The sequence below is a fragment of the Megascapheus bottae genome, chromosome 4, assembly GCF_031878675.1.
Source record: "Megascapheus bottae isolate mThoBot1 chromosome 4, mThoBot2.hap1, whole genome shotgun sequence".
Classification (NCBI taxonomy): Eukaryota; Metazoa; Chordata; class Mammalia; order Rodentia; family Geomyidae; genus Megascapheus; species Megascapheus bottae.
Window position 1 is genome coordinate 19,100,689 of NC_143512.1, and position 10,552 is coordinate 19,111,240.

Genomic DNA, 10,552 nt, shown 5'->3' on the forward strand with positions numbered 1-10,552 from the left:
TTCTGTATTCATGAACTTACTCATCATCTTGACAGAATGTCTGACATAAACAACTTAAAAGAGTAAAAAAAAGAGGAAGGATCTATTTTAACCATAAGTCTAGGTATTTCAGCCTATAGTCATTGGCTGTAGTAGTTCTGAGCCCACAGAACAGCGTGGCAGTGAGAGTACATAGAAGGAAGTCCATTCATCTCCTGGCTGACAGCATTCAGAGAACAGGGAGGAGGCCTAGGCTTCAAAAACAAGCTCCCAGAAACTCACTTCTTCCAGCCAGGACCCACTGTCTACTTTCCCACCATGAACCAAAATAAGTTTCATCAGCTAGGGATCATATCAAACCATAACAAATATATAATATTTTTATGGATTCTATATGTCTTATTTTGTTTTCCATCCCAACATCAGCCCCTTAACAAAACATCCAGACATGTGCAACCCAAACAGTAATTTGATTTTCTTATCCTTCATATATTGCAGCAATTCAGTCAAGCAGAGCCTTTGTACATCTCACTGCATCTTGCTCTTATATGCATTTCATCAATGGAGGGGAAGAAATTTATAGTATTTATGGAGTATTTTAATATGTAATGGGTATAAATTTAGACGTAGTATGCAACTTTTAAATTTTGAGACATCTTACATGTTGGACTACATCTGTGCTCCTACTTCAGACCCACCAATGTTAAGGATGAGCCTGTCCCACAAGATAGGAGGCATCAACAGATAGTGAAAGCAAGGATTCTGAGAAGTTCCTAAAGCATTTCCTCTCATAGGCATGGAGAAAGTCAGAAATACAAGTGCTGTTTGGGAGACAATGATGAAATTCTCTGATTTGGATTAATTTTCAACCCTATTTCCATATGTTTAATCTGCATGATTCATTTTGTGATATTTCAGAGAGATAATTTACATAGAGAGGGTGACTTTAGAACTTTATTACATTAGCAATATCATTCCATAGAACTTTGCCAGTTTCTTAAAAGCATACAGCATACATTTTGAGTTGAATACTGGTATTGAAAATAGATAGTTGCTACTCCACCAATATAGGTTTACTTATTCACTAATTTCTGAACTATATTCACTAAAACACATTAAGTAAAATGTGAAGAGTACACATGAGCAATGCAGTCACAGTGAAAGTACATACCATAAATGAATAAACATAGTACAAGTACCTAAATATTATATAGCTGAAAAGGAATTGCTAAATGATCACTGAGTAAATTCCATCTGAAGTTGTCAGGGCTATTTCGAACTTCACTTTGAAATGGCACTGGCCAAAATGACTTTTTTTTTTTCTTCTTCAGTCATTGCATTCAGTTTCACCTTCAGGAAATAATCTTAGGCACTTGAAAAACATCCTCTGTTAGACCCATCTACCAAATAATTGTTATTCTCAATTCTTCACAAAAAGTTAGAGACTGCAAACATTATAAAGGTCAGGGATGTGACCTCCATATCTTTTATAGAAAGAAAAACTTTCACCATTCTTGACTCCAGCTGTACTTAGGGCTGATGTCACATTACAATTCTAGGCGGGTTTGATTGACAATGCTGCATGATAGCCCATCCAAAAAATTAATCTGTGTTGGAAACAGTGAGATACCCTGGAGGCACTCAGTCAGGTAGCTCTTTTTCACTTTTTCTTAGAGATTTTTAAGGATTATACCAATTCTCTTGTCCTTGAGAAAAGAAACCATGCAGACATCAGAGCAGCATCTTACATCTGTATTTTCAGCAGGTCAGCCGTCTGAGCGGGCAGCTTTGGTCTTCTTCACAATCATGCTGAAATGTCAGTTTTGTCAAAAGATAGCATTATATCCATGTCAAATACCTGGGTGGTGGGGCCACAGTGGGCCAGGAAGACACTATCTCTGATGATGGAAAAGCTGGAGAGGGGATCAGAGGCACTGCTGATATGTCCAACGCAGCCTGCTTTGTCAGCCCTTCAGGAACCCCTTCATAGTTGTGAAGTTCGAAGTCATCTTTCATGTGAAACATTTTAAAATGTCACATTACAATTGTTATTCTTCCAGCTACTGTTAAGTTTGCATGGAGCAAAAAAAAAACAACAAAAAAACAGAAAATGGCTTTTAAATAAAACTCTGAGAAGGCAGGGGGAAAAATACACAATCCTTTTTCATATTCCACAGCTATTTTAATTCTCAAAGACAACAGAGAAAGACCTAAATGTAGGCATGAGATAACTTTGAAGGTCTTATAAACTCAAAATCCGGAATGGCCTTGAAGATGAGTTTTCAACCCAGATCCTCAACCTGTGGATAGAATCCGCCCTCTCTGTCATAATCAGTGTTAGTCATAATCAAAGGATACACTGGAAGTCACAACTCAGTAGAGCTTCTTTGCCCCTTTTTGTGACTTAGAGATCTCTGAGAAGTGACAGATCTCAGAGATCTATGGGAAGTGACAGATTTGCCTTAATATGTCGCCTGTAAATGCAGGGGAAAACAGCTATGAGAAAAATACATATATGTAAGTCTATAAAACATATATGATACACAACATAAATATAACACACATAAATACATTATCCACATACATACATAGCAACATGGCAAAACTATCAGAAAAATGATGAGAACAGATCCTGGATACAACTTTGGGGCTCATAAGCATGGTGTGAAATCTGACATCAGATTTCAAGATTTCTGGCACATCAAAATGTGCAGATCTTGGAAGTTGAAGATAATAGCTCTTTTACTTAGCAAGAAATCATAATACCATACACAGAACAGCCAGGCCTGAGAGTTATCATTTCTCCTCTGACTTCTGCCTGCTGTAGTCGGCTGAAAGACGTTATGGCTGGCCGCCCCTCAAAAATAGGCACTGTGATGGTGATATATTGTGGCCCTTGAATAATCTAATTGTCAAATTGACATTTATCAAAAGCTTTAGTGCATTTAAAAGATAAATTGTGTACGTTTGGTTCAGATCAAAGCACCCCTGTCCTTCTCCATTCATAGCACAGGCTGGCTTTAGCAGGCAAGTCATGTGTGAAAAATGATCCCCTTCCACTCCCAGCTCCTTTAAGTACTGCACTGGTGACAGATAATCAGAAATTTAAATGTTAGTTTCCTCTTCAGAAAGTTCTTAAAATAATGGAGGACCCATTGAGACCATTTGTATTTGAAAAGAATGCTAAATAATTTAGTGTTCTGAAGCAGGATGCACTGTGCTGAGCAGATAAATGATGAAACCCCAGCACAGGCTGGCTTCAGCAGTTGCCACACTAATTACAGATCAATTACTTCCCTGTTGTTTGCGACCTTACCAAAGAATGGTAAATTTACTGAGAGGGAAGTGTGATAAGACGACTTTTCATTATTACATTAGATTTGTTGAAATAGCTCCGACATGGAGATTAATAAGTGCTTTCCATGAGGTAATAGGATCCTTATACCTATAGGGAAAATTTAAGAGCTGAAACACTGATGTAAGTCCTGATCATAAAAACCCTTCTCATTAATTGTTATCACGAGTGCTCTCATAATGCAGAAAGAAGGCAGGGAAACGACCCGTTCACTGAAACTTGCCATAACAACGTAGCCCTTTACTCTCAAAGAGGCATTCTAAAAATAAAAGGAACATTTTGATTTGAAGTAATTAGTCTTGTGTATTGGTAGGAAGGAGATGTGTAATTTTTTTTCATTGAATGCATATATTTTTAATATTTTTATTGTAATTAATAAAAGGGTTACATGATATTTGCCAGATAGAAGGTGCATTAATTCACATACATTGATACCCTTTCACATGTCTTGGTCCCCATTACCCTCCCCCCCACTCCCCCCCATCTTGGTTTTCCCCCTTCCCTATCCAATTTCAAATAACCAAATAAAATATATCCAATATATCAGATAACTAAGTGAGATACTGTAACAATATGATATAACCCAAGGGACAGCAAAAGAGATGAGAGATAACATAGTACATTAAGGACAACAATCATTCATTATATGGCTTTTGTTTCAATATCCTGGAGGTCCTTTCAATTAGCTTCATATTATATGGCCTTATGTATCAAGGTTTTGCTCTATTGCAAATCTCTGCTAGGAGAGCCCAAGGTTTTTACTGATTATGACGAATGAGGGAAACCATTGAGCCTAAGTTCCTTTGAGTCTGGCTTACGTCACTTAATATGATTTTTTTCTAAGTCTTTCCATTTCCTAACATATGGGTCGATGTTGTTTTTTCTGACATCAGCATAAAATTCCATTGTGTACAAATACCACATCTTGTTGATCCACTCATCAACTGAGGAACATCTAGGTTGGTTCTATATCTTTGCTATGGTGAATAATGCTGCAATGAACATTGTGCTAGTGGATTTAGAATGCCCTAGTTTCTGGATGGTAGGGTAAATGCCAAGTACTGGAATTTCTGGGTCATAGGGGAGTTCTATGTTTAGCCTTTTGAGGCACTGTCATACTGCTTTCCATAGTGGTTGAACGAGTTTGCACTCCCACCAACAGTGTAGTAGGCCACATCCCCTCCTGCATCTGTTGTCATTAGTTTTCCCGATCCTGGCCATTCTAACTGGAGTGAGGTGGAATCTTAGAGTTGTTTTGATTTGCATTTCTTTTATGACCAGAGATGTTGAGCATTTCTTCATGTGTGTATGGGCCATTTTTGTTTCTTCTTCAGAGAAGACTCTTTTTAAGTCTTTGGCCCATTTTTTAATGGGATGGTTGTTACTTTGGAGATTAGTTTTGGAGTGATTCAGTTTTTTGGAGATGTGTAATTTTTGCACGTGTGTCTGTGTGTGTATGTGTTCTAGATGAATTCCACTGTAAATGAGACAATCATAAAAAGATGGTCTGCTTAGTGTCAGTATAAAAAGAATTGCTGTGGGTCCTGAGGGGCACATCAGTGAAGCCACTTCAGATCTGGTGACGGAAGGCTCACACGTCTACTTTCTTTTGGAAAGCAGAGGCCTGGGAGGTTTCATAGAAGCCCTATATTGTCAGATTGGAACACAATATCTAATATACTTAACAATCTTGTATCACTATGGAACCCTATTTTTGGTTGCTTTTTTATTGTTGTTGTTGTTTTTTAATCAACTTTCCAAATCAAAATTAGCTTCCTTTATTTGTTTTTGATTCTCTTCACAAATATTTTTGGTTGCTCAAACAAATTTGTTACTATGAATACATTTACTTTCAGTCATATATTCTTATAACTACTGCGGTCTGAAGCCATCTGTGTATGTTTAGCTTCTTTTTTTCATATATTTTTTATTGTAATTAATAGAAGGGTTACTTTTTTAAAAGAAATTTGAACTGTCTCATTGAGGAACACATACAATGAGTTAATTTTAAGACTAGTATAGCAATGTACTAGCATTTTGTTTTGAACCAAAGCATGTACTATGTCACTGAGCTTTATATACCCTGAGACCCCCAGCTAGTAACGTGCTAGTAGTGTCTTCTGATTCCAGTGGGCTCTTGAATTATAGAATCATTTATTCAAATTTGTAAACAATTACCATTAAAAAATTCTAGCCCTGACAGGGGAATCTGTGCAAAATAAAGAGACAAGTGTACCATGAATTTGTCAAGTGATGTTACAGGAATGAATCAAGCAATGTTATAGGAATGAGTAAAGTTCCAATGAAAATGGATGAAGAAACATGTTGAGGGGTTGAGTCAATTTTTGAGGAATAGACAGTGTTTTATAAATCATAGTAAAGCTATAAGTTTTTCTGTTTTCTAAAGGGGAAAAACAACAGTAGGGTGAAGGCCAGAGCTCTGTGAAGTGAAAACTGGTTAGGAAAGGGAATGGATGTGTGTGGTAGCGGTTAGTTTAGTAGGACATTCATCGTGCCTTGTGGAGTGTTGACAGTTTTCCATGAGGAATGCTTAGCTTAACTTCTTAGGAATTCTATTCAATTAAACTCTATATTTTAAAGAAATAATCTCAATAAGCTGAAGCTCAACAAGAAAATAATGCCTCCCAGATGAGTTTCAGAACTAACCTGAAGTCTGCTTGTGGATGCTCAGTGCCAGGGATTCTCTCCCTTTATGACTAAGCCATGACTAATTTGAATGCTTTTCAGATGTAGCTTTGCTGGTGGAGAGAGGAAAACCTCATACAATTTAATCTGGATCAAAGAAAGGAAAGTTGATAATGGTTGAGGAAAACAATATAAACTTTACCTACTTCAAATTTAATTTGCAAGCATACAAACTTAATTCACACACATCTCTGAGGAAATCTGGGACTACCAAATCAATAACTTTTTCCATCCATGTGAGCCACAGACACCAAGGAAAAACAGGTAACCGACTAGGTTGTGACATCAATACTAATGTCACCATGTGCTCACTTTTGTGTATTTAAAAATACATGAGAACAATGAAGTTTCTCATTTTAAAAGCATCTCCATTACAATCTAGAAGAAGGTAGCAGAAAAACCAAAACTAAGTTTTTATTCTCTTCCTAATAAGCATGAGTTAGGTTATTTATAAGGTGATAATGGAGAAGAAAAAACTCAGAAAAAACTTCAAAAATTACACAATAGAGGTCAAGGGCTAAGTCTCTCTCCTCTCACTTGCTCAGTTTGATTTAGTTCAGTCTTGATGGGTATCTGGACACAGCAGCATACTGCTTTGCACATTCTTGTCACAATTATTTTTTTCACTTTAAAAATCAGGCTGGAAAAATGAGAGAGAGGGTATTAAAAGGGGAAGGGTGGATGGGAGTTGGGAACTTGTATGGTGTATGAATTACACATGTTGAGAATATTTCACAAGGACTATCTTGCAGCAGATGTGTTTGATATATTCAAACACGTGCATATTCAGAAAACATGAGAGGTGTTAGGAAAGCTGATCATTTCCTCCGTACTTCCTGTCCAGAATGTTAGTACAAAGGATCACTTGATAAACTTGAAGGGCAAAGGGAGGGGCTGGAAAAATCAAAGGAAATTCCACTTCGCATCACATTCATTTAGCCTTGTGAATCTGCATCCATGGCAGTCCTTGAGTTAATACTGTAGTTGGATCTTAATAAGGTTAATTTTCTTACTGATTGTACCATGTTTAGAAGAGATTATGATAAAAATAATAAAATCTCATCTCTGGGTTATAAACCATCTCCGGAATGATTAATTTGATTCTGTGCAGAGTGTTGGCAAAGTTATTCGAGGGAAGAGTTGGATTTATTTTCTTTACTCAGTCGCAGTGCTTTTGACTCAGTCTGGAGCTAAAGGAATCTTTTTTTTTTGCTTTAGAATATCTTACTCATGTTAACCTGAGACCCCATGTGTTGAAGAAACTACTGCATCTGGGGGTTTAATTGTCCTTTTCTAAAGGCTTGTGCTTAAGTCTCATTTTAAGAATATATGCTTTTTCGTTAAAGTAATCCATATTCATTTACAAATTACAGAAGATTAGGGGAAAGGAGGGAAGAAAACCAAATGCCACACAAACACAGAGCTACTGTTGAATTTCAGTGAATCTTCCCCACCCACAATCTTATATTTCCTGTAAAAACGATTTCATTCTGGCTAGCTGGCTGATGTGTACAATGTTTAATCCTACCTCTTGAGAATTTTGTGTCTTGCTTTTCTGATAACATCTTCACCTAAGTATTTGCTGTTACTGCGTATTCTTTATAATTGCAGTAGTTATATAACATTTTACTGCCATTCTATTGTTACTGAATATTTAACTTGTTTTCCGTTTTTGCTGTTGTTTAGAATCATTTCCTTGGAACAAATTCCTACAATGTATTACCAAGTTGAAGTGCATTAATATTTAAAATGATCTCACCGATTTGAAATGCAAATAACGGAGAGAAATATATTGATAGATCTGTTTGATTCCACACTCCAGTATTAAATAACAAGGCTGCCTTTTAGGACAGGGAATAGCAAAATCATCGATTGGAAACCATGTGAGTAAACGGAATGTCTGCTTCAACCTACAGACAGGACCTGAGATTCCCCTATATTCCAGTGCTCTGTAATGGCACCCATACCATGATAAGTGGCCCTCATTTTTATGGAACATCAGCTTCCAAAGTGGTTTGTTGACTCTCCCTGGCAACCCTTTGTCATTTTTACATAGCAGATTCTCAAATTTCCCTTGTGGAAAACATCTACAATTGCTGCCCTGAAGCTTCTTGATGGTATTTTCCTTTCACTACTTATGGAAAATTGAATTTGCTTTCTTTCTGCCTCTTAGGAGATGGAGTAAACTCACCCAGGGACACTCAAGGGCAAATTTGCTAACATAAATAAAGGGAGTTGGGGTAGATTACAAAAAAAAGAATATTTTAGAAAGAAGGAAAATGTTTTCAATGATATTAAGTGGATCTGTACGAAAGGATAGTTATACCATGTTCAGATCTCTTACGCACACCTTCTGCTCTGAGTGTTCCCCTCTTGCAGGAACAAATGCTCAACTAAGGATGCTGCTGGACAGTGGTGGAGAATCTAGATGCAGGCCTGTTCCTGCAACCTGGGAGCAAGGGGTCCTCTCAGAACAATTAAGGGACTGAAACACTCCTTTCTCTCTATGGCAAGAGGACTTGTTCTTCTTCTAGCCCTTCCTCAAGATCCTGCTAGTATTTTTTTTGCATATACTTATACTTACAATTTTCTGTAATATCAGTATCCATACCAGCCAGCTCTGTCCCACACAGGATTCCTTCAGGGGAGAACAGGGGTCCAATAGGTGCCTTTTAGAGTTTAGTGATATGCTCACATACTGTGCCACTGGCTTTGAAAGGAAGTTAAGCAAATGGTGAACCTTTGGAGGAAAATCAGGTCACAATCTAAGGCAACTTGTAGGCAAAAATATTCAGTCTAAGATTGTTAGGTTATCAAAAATGGGATCATTCATAGGAAAATTTAGTGCTCTCTCTATCTCTCTTTCTGTTGCATTCATAGTGTGTGTGTGTGTGTGTGTGTGTGTGTGTGTGTGTGTGTGTGCAGATCTAGGGCTTAAACACAGGGACTAGGCACTGAGCTCTTTTGTTCTCCACCACTTGAGTCTCAACTTCACTCCCAGCTCTTCTGGGACAAGAGTCTCATAAACTTTGCTGCCTGGGATGGTTTTGAAGTATGATCTTCAGATCCAGCCTCCTGAGTAGTAGCTTAGGATGACAGGATCGAGCCACCAATGTCTGGCTTTTAATTATCCTTTAAGAATCAAGAGAATAACTCTAGTTCTTTTTGCCCAAGCCTAGTGCTCTACCACTTGAGCCACAGCTCCACCTCTGGACATTTTTTTGGTGCTTAATTGGAAACAAAGAGTCCTATGGAATTTGCTGCCTGAGTGGGCTTTAGACCACAGTCCTCAGGTCTCAGCCTCCTGAGTAGCTAGGATTACAGGTTTAGCTACAGCACCACTTCTGGCTTTTTCTATGTATGTGGTACTGAGGAATCGAACCTGGGCCTTGGTGCGTGCTAGGCAAGCACTCTACCACTAGGCCAAACTCCCGGCCTAATATCATCATTTTTAAAAGTAAATATCATACTCTAACAACACCCATTAAAATATTACAGTTGGATATTAATAAAGATCTAAAAAGATCACTCCAGAACTTTTCAGTGGTTCACTTATTTTTGCCAAGAGAAAGCACTGCATTGTATCAAAGTTAAGCTAATTACCAGGATGTATTTAGACATCTGTAAATAGAGGTTATAAACATCTCTTGCATTCTTGTCTAGAGATAAAGCCATTTAGAAGACCATGTAAATTCTTCTCACCCAAACACTAAGCAAGTTTGAAATGACTTTGCAGCAAAGTTTTCCCTCAGGTGTCAATTGTGTCCTGGTACCCACAGCGTAGGCTGTGTGCCTCAGCAGTCCTGTGGTTTCTCTCCCTGGCTTCATCTCTTTCTCAACCCTGACTTCAAAAGCAGATGATAAAGGAAATTCTCCCAGGCACATTTCCTAGCTGCAACTATTAGCATTTTTTTCTTAGTCTCTCTATCCCCCCTCTCTCAGTTTAAGAAAAACCCACAGACTCCCCTCCCCGTCGTTGCATTCCCTCAGGCTGCAGACAGATAGCCCACCTGCAAATCATTCTGCTCCCCATCCATTGCCACAAAAGGCAGGGGGAGGCAGAAATTGTGTTCTCTGCTCCAAGGCTTCTCATCTTGGCATCTAGTGAACAATACCTAGACTTACAATTGCTGGGTTTTAAGCAAGTGGATGGAAAGTAACAATTAGAAATTTCCAATCTTTCCTTCTAATCATGAACTCTCATATCTTCTCTGGTAGAAGAGGTATCTGGGTCTGACCAATGTCTTTCTCTTTGTTGCAGATAGGCCCCAGAGTGTTATGAAGACAGATAGAAATGGAACAGAGCTGGCTTATTCCTTCGTTAATTCAATGACCATGAAAAGTAAACTTTTCTGACACAGTTTTGTGGTTCACTGCTATTGTTCCCAATGTCCTCTCTGATTATGGAACTTTACCTCAATAATTAGTCAGCCAATGACAGCTGAAATTTAAGTCTCTCTGAGAGATGATAAAACCACCGTAAAGAGCTATGACTAAAACTATTAGCCTGTG

The 10,552-nt window shown here is 38.0% G+C and overlaps 1 long non-coding RNA gene across 1 annotated transcript; it reads left to right on the plus strand.

Moving 5' to 3' along the window:
• The first annotated feature begins 2,409 nt into the window (after positions 1-2,409).
• On the plus strand, positions 2,410-10,346 carry LOC150064129 (uncharacterized). Its single transcript, XR_016535115.1, has 3 exons — positions 2,410-2,496; positions 7,727-7,923; positions 10,302-10,346. It is a non-coding gene; the product is annotated as an uncharacterized LOC150064129 (long non-coding RNA).
• The last annotated feature ends 206 nt before the right edge of the window (positions 10,347-10,552 follow it).